The sequence below is a fragment of the Ambystoma mexicanum genome, chromosome 2p (genome assembly GCF_040938575.1).
Source record: "Ambystoma mexicanum isolate Mex_15411 chromosome 2p, UKY_AmexF1_1, whole genome shotgun sequence".
Taxonomy (NCBI): Eukaryota; Metazoa; Chordata; class Amphibia; order Caudata; family Ambystomatidae; genus Ambystoma; species Ambystoma mexicanum.
The window spans coordinates 105,638,677-105,651,890 of NC_090923.1; the positions used below are offsets into that span (position 1 = coordinate 105,638,677).

A 13,214-nucleotide genomic window follows, 5' to 3' on the forward strand; every position below is an offset into this window, starting at 1 on the left:
CCCGAGTCTACCTGTAGGTGCATTAGAAACTAATTCAACATTGATGAATAAAGCAACACATTGGATCATTTCAAATATAATGGGCCCTAGCATAAATCCAAAATCTTTACTAATGGCTAGAAGGGTGGGATGGGTGCCACCCATCAGGCAGCTCAATAAGGGTGATTACATTGTGGTCTCTTTCTCCAACCCCATTTTAGTTAACCACCTGGTGTCCTCTAATCTAACAAGGGGCCTGAGGGCCGATAGCTCCAAATTAGATAGAAACAGTTCAAGCCCACCAGTCTGCTATCACCAAGGGAGAGTGATGGCAGCCCAACCTGAGAGTCGAGGGAATAGGCCCCCTCGGGGGGACTCCCATTTAGGCAAGGCTTTTTCTGGTGTTCCTATGGTGGAACATAGGCCTTCATGGGTTACTGTGGGGACTGGTGGCTGGGTTGCTGCTGTTGGGAATTGTGCGGTTATGAATTGTTTTGAGCCCCTTATGTCATTGGATGCCCAGGATTGACAAAAGGGAGTTTACTGCTCTTTCCCGAGGGGGGAGGAGGGAGCCGGGACCCCCATAGGATTTGTCCAGGAGGGAGTTTTGGCAGGGGAACCAAGATACTTTACTGGCCTTGAAATCAGTGGGCGGAGAAGGAAATCGAACTTGTCTCATGGAATATAGCGGGCTCAAGGAGCAAATCGCAGTTAAAAGAGAACGTGGAGTTCTTGAAACTCCACGAGATCATACTATTGTAAGAAACTTGGGACCTGGATCTGCCCCGTCTGGATGGTTATGCTTCGTATGGCATTGCTGCCAAAATAAATAGGAGAGGGTGGAATTCTGGGGGCTTGGTAGTGATGGTCAAAGCCTCCCTACCCTATGGGGTGGAGGTGGTAGAGACCAGGCTTAAATTCCTACAACTTTTGAGGTTTAAGTTCCTGGGCACTGAGGGATTCGATGTTTTGAATATTTACAATAAGCCAAATGGGGCACAGGGGAATCCTTGGTGTACATTAAAGGAATGTATAGATTTGTACATGGACGACCCAATGAATTCCAAGAAAAGGCTTATAGGGGGTGGGGATTTTAATGTTAAGATGTGCTGTGGTCTCCCAAAAGATTTTCATGAACCTATCGAAGAACAGATGTCCATGGTCCTCGAACCAGTAATGGAGGATAAAAGGGTTTGTTCCGGGGGCCTTCAGTTGATTACCTGGCTCATTGAGTGGGGCCTGCGCTCAGAGAATGGGTGCGTTAATCCAGACATCCCAGGCAAACATACTTTTAGTAATCATGTGGGCTCCTCCACTATAGATTATTTTTGTCTCCCGTTGGACCTATCAAAATTCTTGATGAATTTCCATGTCGCCCTGGTGGGAATAGTGACCACTATCCTTTTGGTTTTAACTTTGGAAAGCATAACTGATGTGGATTCATGTGTATCCAGCTCTTTTTGTCAAGTAGAAGGTGATGTGGTATCTCGACGAAGAATTAAATGGGAACATTTTGGATTCTGGCTTGCACTGGAAATTATTAGCCAGTCAACGGATTCCGCTGATGGGGATTCTGGATGAATCCAACAGTCAAAGGAAAGTGGTGGGTCTCTTTGTGGGAATTCTGGAGGCACTCACAGGGGGTTTCTTAGTGGTTCCCAAACTAATAGGAACAGTAGAAAAGCAGGGCTGTTTTGATGAAGGTAGGCAGGCAAAATAGGTACCATTGGAGGCGCTAAAGTGTCCTGCTGTGGACAGACGCTGCATTGCTCAGGCGTGGACTGTGTACCGCAGGACGATTGTGCAATGGAAATTAGAGTTGGAGGTTCTGGCCTGGGAGGAATTCCTGGAGGCCCTTAGGGTAAACGATGCAAAGGGTTTTTGGGACTTTGTATCAAGGGGGTCTTGTGACAAGGCCACCCAACGTCTATCTGGAACTCATGTGGGGGCATTAGATTGGGTCTCCTGCTTTGGAAACTTGTATGATGATGGTCCAGCAAGAGAGGAAAATCACTGTTGGGGTGTAGCTTTACCATTCTCTCTGGAGGAGGTGATTAAGGCAATTGGGGCACAGTCCCGCAATAAACCTCCCGGCCCAGATACCATACTTGCTGAACTTTTTATGAGCCAGATTGACCTTTGGGCCCTGTTTCTGACTATGGCTTTTAATGCCTGTTTAAGCTCAGGGCAATATCCACCATCGTGGAAGACAACAACAATATGTCCCATTTGTACTCATCACTGGTAGCGCCAGGAGATAATCATCCTGAATATATACGGTCCCAACGTTGACGACCCCGACTTTTAACATCACCTAGTCACGTTACTTGAGAGCTAACCCCTGAACCCCATCATATGGGGTGGGGATTTCGATACTATATTAGACGTCACCTTGGATAGGGCCAGTTCTCGCCCTCGTCAACTGTCTAGAGCGGCCTACTCGATCTTGACCTCGCTCCCCCGCTTGGCACTGGTGGACGCTTGGCGCCTAATGAATCCTGATGACCGTACTTACTCCTTTTACTCCTCAGTACACGATTCCCACTCTAGAATAGATAGATGGCTGGTCACAGACTTACTGATTAGATGCGTAACGAGCTTAGCCATTCTCCCCAGGACACTCTCGGACCACTCGCCAGTACTAATTTCCTTAAATTGGGGACCTGACGCCAACAAACCAAGGCTGTCGCTCCTCGACCAGGTTTTCGCCTCCGAGCTTGAATCCTCAATTGAGGAATATTTCGAGATTAACTTAAATTTCGTCTCTACACATGCCGTGCTATGGGAAGCCTTCAAGGCCCACACGAGAGGAGTCGCCATCTCTAAGAGCAGTGGTATCCTTAAAACCATCCGTGCCGACATCGCCACCAGCGAAACGGCCCTATCTGCTTATGAATCACAGTACGCTGTAGATCACTCCCCGGCCACCTTGGCAAATCTGGGCACTGAGCTGGACAGGTTCCGTGGCCTTGCTGAACGCGAGGTTAAGTTCCTGGACTCCCCTCGGTTGGCGAGTAAATACGGCGAGGGTGAACGCACCGGCAGAACGTTGGCTAGACTGCTACGCCGCGAACTTGGTGCCCCCAGCATACCGGCCATTGCTAGATCAGATGGCACACTCGCCACCTCCCCTCAGGACATCAACTCTGAGTTTCTCGCATTTTATTCCTCCCTATACTCGGAAGTCGACACCTCCCAGATAACCGAAATCAACTCCTACTTAGAGAAGCTCCCGTTATCAGTCCTATCAGCCGAAACTAGTGCCTCCCTTGAGCGGCCCTTTACTCTAGAAGAAATCGTTGAGGCCATCGAGTCACTGGCAGCGGGGAAGGCCCCCGGCCCCGACGGGCTCCCGATGGATTTCTACAAATTATACAAAGCCCAACTAGCGCCGCACCTGCTGGCCCTGTGGGAGAAATCGTGAGAATTGGGCATACTCCCTCCATCTCTCTGTGAGGCACTCATCACGGTGCTCCTCAAGCCTGGTAAAGCCCCCACGCAGTGTGGCTCCTATAGACCCCTCTCCCTGATTAATAGCGATATTAAAATATTTGCCAAACTCCTTGCCAACCGCTTGGGACCATATATGTCCCACATTGTTCATCCAGACCAAGCGGGCTTCGTCCCGGGCAGGTCTACCTCCCTAAATTTAAGGAGACTTTAATATCCTTAACAGAATCGACCCGGCCACACATGCAGTGGCGGCCACATTAGACATGCATAAGGCATTTGATTCAGTTTCTTGGAAATACTTGTGGTGCGTCCTCGAGAAATGTAAATTCGGCTCCAACTTTCGCGCCTGGATAAAGCTCCTTTACACTGCCCCATCAGCCAAGGTCCGTACAGAAGACAGATGCTCTTCCCCTTTTCAGATATTTAGTGGAACACGTCAGGGATGCCCCTTCTCTCTGCTTATTTTCGCATTTGCCATGGAACCTTTCGCTGACATGATCCGGCAGTCACACTCACACAGAGGGCTGCGCATGTATGGCCAGACCGACATAGTCTCCCTTTATGCTGACGATACCCTGTTGTTTGTTCGATCCCCTGTAATTAATCTTTTACCGATACTGATAGATGTGGCTCGATTTGGGGACATATCAGGCTTGACGGTAAATTGCTCCAAGTCTATATTATTCCCGCTCACGGACTCGACGCAACCCCCTCAGGATCTGCATGGGTTCACCTGGGCTTCTTCTAGCTTTACCTACCTGGGAGTGGTGGTCTCTAGGCACACGTCACAGCTACGAGACGACAATTATCACACTTACTTAACCAAGCTCGAAACTAAAACCTCAAGCTGGACTAAGCTTCCCCTTTCACTAGCGGGCAGAATAGGCATACTCAAAATGATCGTATTACCTCAATTATTGTATCGCTTTACCAATCTCCCCCTGTGGCCTGGGGATACCTTTTTTCAAACACTGCGCACCATATGCAACACATTCCTTTGGCACTCAGGGGCCGTTCGGCTCAAATTGAGTACACTCAGTAACTGCCCCTAAAGCGTTGGGCGGCTTTAGCGCACCCGACTTCATCAGATACTGGGTGGTGGCCCAATCACAGTTTGCTGCATTCTGGTTCAACACTACAAATCCCCCCCACCCTCCTCATGTCCGCCTTGAGAAGCTGGCTGGCTGTGAACGAGTGATCGGGTCCCTGGTCCTCCGCCCAATCTCCCCTTCCTTAGACTCTGCGAACCCGGTGGCTTGTACGTCCCTGGCGTTGACTAAACTCTGGTCCATGGACGGCTCACCCCGTCCGTTTCACAGGGACCTGCCCCTGTGGAACCTCCTTCCCGATGTTCCACACATCCCACTTTCGGTAGTCACCCGCTGGGCCACTGCTGGCTTCCTGACTTTACGTGATGCCTTTGAACAGGGGAACTTCATAGAATGGTCTGACCTCCCCCCCCTACTCAGGCGATGACCTTCGGTGTGGCTACAGTACTCTTCACTTCGAGCACATCTCAAGTCCACCTATCCAGACTTCCCCGCCTTGCCCACTGATGAACCTATAGTGGAGGAGCTCTGCTCCTATCTCTCCTTCAGGGGTAAAGTGTCGCGGCTCTACTCCTTACTTCAGACCAGAGCGGCCCCCCACTTTACCGAGCTGAGACGCAGATGGGGGGAGGACCTTGATGCCGAAATAACTGACGAGAGGTGGGCTCGGATGTGCGCCCAGACTCACAAGGTCTCCTACAATACTAAATTTAAGCTCATTCAGTTCAAAGTCTTACACAGGTATCATCATACACCCGTGAGACTTCACCGCATGTCCAACCCCCTACCTGTCCTAGGTGCGGCGCAGATCAGGTCTCCTATATACACATGCTATGGCTATGCCCCCATCTGTCCCATTTCTGGCTAGACATCTGCTCTACATTATCAGACATTCTAGATCACCCAATCACCCCCACCCCACTGCATTGTTTATTCCAGGATTTCCCACAGCTCCGCCGCGATACTAAGAAATTGGCAGGCCTCTGCATGCTACTCGCAGTTCGCTGTATATTACTTTGCTGGCTTCGCCCCAGAGCGCCCACCTACGCCCAGTGGCTCAGATCGGTCACATGGGCTCATGATACTGAGCAGTCCTGGAGTGCTATACAACATCCCCACTCTAGACCAAGGGACATCTGGCCGAGATTCCGTGACTATATTTCTACCATGACTTCGCCCCCCACCTCTTCTTCTACATCCCCAGATGCTGCCCCCTAAATACCATACTACCCCGGGTCATGTATATTACTCTCTGGGTGTTGCCGATTATTAATATGCTACATTCATGTAATTGTATATGTTTCTTCCTCATACTGTTTGTAAATTATGCTGGTGCCTTGTGGTCTTCCTCTGGTCCTTTGTTGTGCTGACAAGTCAATAAAAAAGTGTTTAAAAAAAAAATTAAAAAAAAATGCCCCCTATCATTTGTAAAGGTGATATCATTCCGAGGGTGACGGAGTGTGACTATCTGTGTGACATCGCTCAAATTGACTTTCTAATATATATATATATATATATATATATATTAGTGGCTGTGTAGTTATGGTTAAGTTGCTGTTTCCATAGGAAGAGCACTTTTTGGGCGGCATACAACTCCGCTCCCCCTGGACGAATCCTCACCAAACGTTGCAAAAAAAAGTACATGGGCCACTCTGAATATTTTGCAAAGTTTGGTGATGTATGGTCCGGGGGGGAAAAGTTATAGGGGGGGTCCCAAAACGTCTTTTTTTCCCATTGACTGAATGGGGGAAAAACTTTGCGCCAAACCGCTGGACGGATTTTTACCAAATTTGCGGCAGGGGCTTGGTCCCGAAAGCGTGCTTTTGTAAATTTGGTGACAATCCGTGCAGTAGTTTTCTTTAAAACGACCAAAAAGTAGGTCTAAAAATATTAGTGATATCTATGTCCGCTCTGTGGCCACACTTCCCTGTTCGCTCCGCGGACAAGATACCGATTGGCTAAGGGGCTGGCGTCATGACCGCGGACAGACGACGTCTCTGCCGATTGGCTGCAGTGAGCCGTGTTCTGCATCAGATTGTGTGGATGCACCCGACCTCTTGGATCCGCCGACAGATCAGCGGCGACCAGCAGCAAAATGCTATTTCGGAAACTGTTTTGCTGTGTCAGAGTGCTTGGGGAGGTTCAGACAGTAGGAGATGGGTGAAAAACTGTATTTGTTCAGACAGTAGGTGTTAATGATGTATTCCCTATACCCGCCTTGTTCGGGATGTTTGTAAGTACAGAAAATGAGGGGTCTCATAAGGATAGTACTTCAGTCCGTGCTGTGCGCAGGCAACTTGAAACTGTTCAAAGGACACGCGTGGTGTTAGCGAACATTGAAATTGAGTACATGCCGTAATTAAATTATTTTTTTCTATGGGTGTGCTATTGATTTATATGCCGACATGGGTGTGACATGCTGCAGTGGTTGTGGCCAGGGCCTAGAGTCTTGGATGCATGGCCGTAGGCCATACTTCCAAGACTCTAGGCCCTGGCCACAACCACCGCAGCATGTCACAGCAATGGATACACCTGTAGTATTGCTTATCGATCAGATAGTTGTGGGGAGTGTGTAGAGTCTTGGGTGAATGGCTGAAGGCCATGCACCCAAAAACAAAGTTAAAAGCACTGGGGTTATAAGCCACTGCGCACCCATACATTGCAATATCTATGGACATACAGCTAAGAGTCTAGCCTCTGGCCACAACCACTGCAGCATACCACGCCTATAGATACACCCGTAGTATCGCACATCACTCAGGTGGTTGTGGGGAGGGCCTGCAGTCTTGGGTGCATGACCGAAGGCCATGCACCCAAGAACAAAGTAATAAGCTCTGAAGTTATAAGCCAACATGGGTTTTATATACTGCAGTGGTTGTGGGCAGGACATAGACTTTTGGGTGCATGGCTACAGGCTGTAGGCCATACACCCAAGAGTGTAGACCCTGCCCACAACCACTGCAGCATATCGCATTCATACATCACACCCATACAATCGATTATGTATCTGGTAGGTGTGAACAGGACCTAGAGTCCTGGGTACAAATTGAGTACATGCTACAGTTACAATGTTTCATTCTATGGGTGTGCTACTGATTTATAAGCGACCTTGGGTGTAATATGCTGCGGTGGTTGTGGCCAGGGCCTAGAGTCTTGGGTGCATGGCCGTCCACCCCCCAAACCCTTTCACCGGTGACACCTCCTTCAGGCAGCCCCCTCCACAAGGGGCTCCACCCCCAGCCCCTTTCACCTGTGACACCCCCATGCAGGCACCCCAGCCTCTTTCACATGTGACACCCCCCCCCCTGCAGGCAGCCCCCTCCACAAGGGACTCCACCCCCTCCATACCCCGTGACCTGTGACAACCCCCCTGCAGGCACCCCCCTCCACAAGTGACACCACCCCCGGCCCCTTTCACCTGCAGTTTATTAAGTTATAAGCACTGGAGTTATAAGCCACTTCACACCCATGCATTGAAATATGTATGGACATACACCCAAGACTCTCTTCCCTGGCCACAACCACTGCAGCATATCACAGCTATAGATACACCCGTAGTATCGCACATCACTCGGGTGGTTGTGGGGAGGGCCTGCAGTCGGGTGCATGTCCAATGGCCATGCACCCAATAGCGCATTTATACGTAGTGTAGTTACAAGCCACAATGGTTGTGATATGGTGAGGTAGTCTATGGCCTTACACTGGCCACAACTACTGCAGCATATTACAGGTATAGGTACGCTCGTAGTATCAAACATCATTCAGGTGGTTGTGGGGAGGGCCTAGCGTTTTGGGTGCATGGCTGAAGGCCATGCTCCCAAACCCAACTTTATATGTAGTGAAGTTAGAAGCCACAATGGGTGCAATATGCTGTGGTGGTTCTGGCCAGGACAGAGAGTCTTGGGTGCATGGTTATAAGTGAACATGGGTGTGCTGTGGTGCGGTGGTTGTGTGCACGACCTAGCGTCTTAAATGCATGGCTGCAGACCATGCACCCAAGAGTAAACCTATAAGTAGTGAAATTACAAGCACCATGGTTTTGATATGCTGCGATGGTTGTGGGTAGGACCTATAGTCTTGGTTGCTTGGCCGCAGGGTGTAGGTGGTAGGTTATACATGCAAGATGCTAGGCACAGCCTACAGCCACTGCACCATATTACTGCCATAGTTTGGACGTGTAGATTCGAATATGTATGACATGACTGTAATTATACTTACTGTTTACTTTGTTGCAAATCCATATATTTCTTACCTGACTTTAGTACTTGGCGGAAATATCCTTTTTTAATTTCTGTGTTAAAAGAGAAGAGCATGTTCGTGTTTGTATTTTATGAAGACTTATTACATTGTACAATAGACATTTTAGCTTTTTTTTTTTTACCCTCTTATTTAGTTTACAAACCAGTGTACTGTGCATTTTGCTCAGTTTCTGTGTTTGTTTTTCAAATCCTTGGGTCTGGGGGGAAAAAAAATCCTTGTCGGATTAAAAAAAACCTTTCTTTGCTATGCTACAAACTATTTCTTTGTTTTCTTCCAGTGTTTCCTTGTTCTTTCTGATTAATGCTATGTCTGTTGCCTTGTTGCAGATTTTTAACAACAGTTAGATACCTGTTGGCGTATTCTAACGGCGCATTTGTTGTTACGGATCTGTGGTATTCATTTATCTGTGTGGTTGTTATACACTCTTGGGCAGTTAGATACCTGTTGGTGTATTCTGTTAATAGTCGTTCACTTGAATATTTGGTAATGTTGAAGTACACATTAGTTATTAAAATTTGGCTTTAAGATTAAATACGCATTTGTAAGATTAGCTGGCAATCTCTGCTTTAGAGTAATGGTGCTATCATTACATTCCAACCATCTACATTTCTTTTTAATGTATGCAGTGTAGTGACCTGCATTGGTTGTAGCTCCTGCATGGTAGATTACACCTATTGTTGTAAAGGTTTTCTTTCCAAGTGACACTTGACCGTGTGTGAATCCAGCTTGCAGTTGTTTTTGGTACCATCTACATTATAACGTAGAAGCAAAAGTATTATGTAGTTACTATGTGTTTGTATCAGTAAGGTGGAGCGATTGTCTGAATTGTACATAGTACATAATATGCCATGGTTTGCATTCTGTACAAGTTGCTGAAATGGATTCACAATTAGGTAGGGATACATACACAAATTGCTCATTTGGGATTTCTTCCTGTATAACATTGTTACAGAGAGTGTTTCCACATGTATGAAATCTTAAGATATCATTTATAGGTATGTTTTTGTTTTCCAGTACTTGAAGTAAGTACATTAGAAATTCTTGTGGATCTTCTTGTGAGTTTATAGTGAATCTCCCCATTCCAGCACAGTAGTCCAATTCTTGGCTTATTCCGTGAATAGTGTGCGTGTTGTCAGGATTGTTTGTTACGTTTCTATGAAGAACTAACATTTGCAAACACAATTGGTCTGTACTGTGTAAGTAAATATTGTTAAGAATTGGTGGCAATTGAAATAGAATATTCATTGCTACATTTGCATAGCAATTTACACCAGTTCCATTTGAAAATTTGAATAGACCACCTAGTTCTGTCTCTGTGTCCTTTTATCTGAGTTTCTGTTCCTTCTTTGAAGAAGTACCTGATTTACTTTACCTAATAGGTTCTTCTTTGCTTCTGGTAAATGATGTTTCAGCTTCTTTTGTTTTCTTTGAAGGATTTGCCGTCGGATTCTGTTGCATTTCTGTTTGAATTTGTTTTCTTTTACCACGTTTTACTTTTTCTGGAACAGGATATGGTTTCAGATGGGGGGTGTACAGTAAACGCAGTGTATTGTATTCTAAAATGCAAGGAATATCAGCGTTCAGTTTACTTGCATCAAAGTTGATTAGAAATAGAGCGTCAAGTGTACGTAAGCGTGATAGTGCTATGTAGCTCATGCCTTCTTTAAAGACTGTGTTTCCTATATCTATCAATGCTTTGTCTAGGGTAAGACCTTGGGATTTATGAATGGTGACTGCATATGCAAGAGTTAGAGAAAATTGTTCTCTACGTACATGCATGTCTTTGAAGAGGAATCGAGCAGTTGAGCGCCCTATCCTTTTCACTTCTGAAAGTTTGTCAAAGCGAATATTGACAAACTGAATGTTGTTGTCACGTGGGTATGTTTGAAAGCCAACAACTGTACCCAGTGCCCCATTAACTAGCCCTTGCTCCACGTCAAGGTTACGATTAAGCATTACTCTACAATTTAAGGATAATTTTTATATTTTTTCCAACCCAGCTGGGTTGGAAATTGAATTTTCAAAGGTATTTAGTCTTGTTGTGGCTTGCTCACACACGGGTAGTGTCATACCATGTGCGTCTAGTTTGTCTGTGGCGCAAATTTCCATTATTGGTTGCATTTCTTTTTTTTTTTAACATTGTTTCATTGAATTTGAAACCGCTAGGTAGAGTTGGCATTAAGGCCATACAGTTGACCTTTTTGTGCGCGAATTGTTCCATAACCGGTGTCACTTTACACCGATTACTACTCCTTCCAGTAGAACACCAAAACAAATTAGACTATTACAAACTTTCTGCAGAAGCTGCAATGGAACTATGCAGAGTATTAAAACAAATTAAAATGCTACCAATAAATGAGCTGAGCATGGTCTCCAACCTAATGTTGGCTTTGATTCTCCTCCGATTGCAAGAAGTACTTAAAACAAATTACGAACAACTCTTTGCAGGCAATCACATTATCATTTTCGGAGATCTTCTACAATTGAGACCAGTGAAAGGTGAACCTATTTTATAAAACTGTTGGCAGCATAGGAAATTTCAACCTTTAGCAACATTTCCAATACAGAGAATTAACAGAAAACATGCGACAATCTGCAGATCTCACTTACGGCAACATTTTAAAAAGTATTTGAGTTGGTGTACTATCTCAAGAAGCACAAGCAATATTGAAAAACTGGCACATTCATGGACTTTATGGCGATAAAGCATGTGCTACTGATGTTATGCAACAATTAGCGCACAAAAATGCACAGCTCTTCCAGGGATGTTTTGCACCCCCCCCCCCCCTTTGGCGTTCTCTTGCTTCTGCCGTGCCGCCGGCTTCGCCGCTCTGCGCTGCTCTGCACTGCTCCTACCCTGGTACAGGGTACCAGCTTCAGGCCTGAAGAAGCAATGCCTTGCAGAGTCGGAGACTGATGCGCGACTATGTATCAGACATAGTGGGCCCGGAGCCCGTCATGAGACGCTGCATCAACCTATGCACGAGACCCTCTGCTCTCAAGCCGAGAGTCGGAGAGGAAAAGGAGCGAGGCCGGGCCTGGGGAAAAGGAAGACTGCCCACTTCCAATAGCGAGGAGCGGTACTCTCTGCAGGCCGGCACTAACACTACATGTCTCTTACCGAAACATGGTTACCGGCCAATGCTGTCACAAGCTTTGACACTCTCCTCCATGATGGCTACAAGATCCTTTCCGCCCCCAAATCTACCCGGACCGGAGGGGGTGTAGCCCTGATCTTACCTGAGTGGATTTCTGCCTCCATCATCCCCACTCAGACTTGCTCCTCTTTCGAATGCCTTGTCTGCAGGCTCTCTCCTAGCCACTCTGCGATTCACTCTCCCTCTCTATCCTCCCCTCCGGCCCTGACTCACTCTGCTGGTCACAGGCTTGATGTCTTGATCTCCTCTGGCCGTCCCCTCTCTACTACCTTCTCCACTCCTCTCTCCTGGAGTGACCACTGCCTCCTCTCCTCTCATCTTTCCATCTCATTGCCTCAAGCCAAGCTTACCTCAAGATTGTCACCCACCTTCTCGGACATCCGGCCCATGAAGCGTGTGTCAGTCGAGGCTTTCTCTGCCACCGCCCCCCCCCACTCCCCCACCCTCCTCCTGCACCCCTGGCTGATTCGCACCCTGACACAGCCTTGTCTCTACTCTACTCCTCTATTTCTGCTACTCTTGATGCTCTTGCCTCTGTCATGAGGATATGTTTGAAGTCCAAAGCCAAGTGCAATTCTTGGTATGACTCTGGATCTTTCCCCTCCCCTCTGAAGCACTCCCTTGTGCATCCTCTCCTCAACAAACGCACAGCTGATCCTTCTTGTCTGGCTAACTATCGCCAAATTTCCATTGCTCCCTGTTTGGGTAAGCTCCTGGAAAAGCTAGCCATCTCTCAGCTTAACCTTCATTCCGATTCTGTTGGCGCTCTCCATGACCATCAATCTGGCTACAGAGCTCTCAGAAGCATGGAAATTGCTCTCCTAAACATCCGTGAAGTCCTGCTCTCCAACCTTGACGCCAAGATTCCCTATGTCCTCATCCTACTTGATCTCTCCTCTGCTTTCGACACGGTCAACCATACCACCCTGCTCAGTCGTCTCTGTGATAACCTGGATATCACATATCAGGCTCTGGCCTGGCTGACCTCTTTCCTCTCTGATTGACCCTCCCAGGTACAACTTGGGTCCTTCCTATCTTCTACCTCCTTCTCTATCTGTGGTGTTACCCAGGGGTCTAACCTCTCGCCTTGGCTTTTTAACCGATACCTGGCAACTCTCGCCTATTGCATTTTAATTTTCTGCTCAAATTTCCATTGCGATGCTGATGACGCCAAACTCATTTTCAGGCTTCCTTCTGCCACCTCCTCTCCTTTCCTCATCTCTGATTGTCTAATCGCCATTCAAAATTGGTGTGCCACCAACAAGACTGAGATCCTCCACATTGGTACACCTTCACCATCCTTTCCCCTCACTCT

At 47.1% G+C, this 13,214-nt stretch overlaps 1 protein-coding gene across 1 annotated transcript in view; it reads left to right on the forward strand.

Annotated features, from left to right (window-relative positions):
* Positions 1-13,214, forward strand: part of COPG1 (COPI coat complex subunit gamma 1) — a 569,339-nt gene that overhangs the window by 17,567 nt on the left and 538,558 nt on the right. The window lies entirely within an intron of this gene.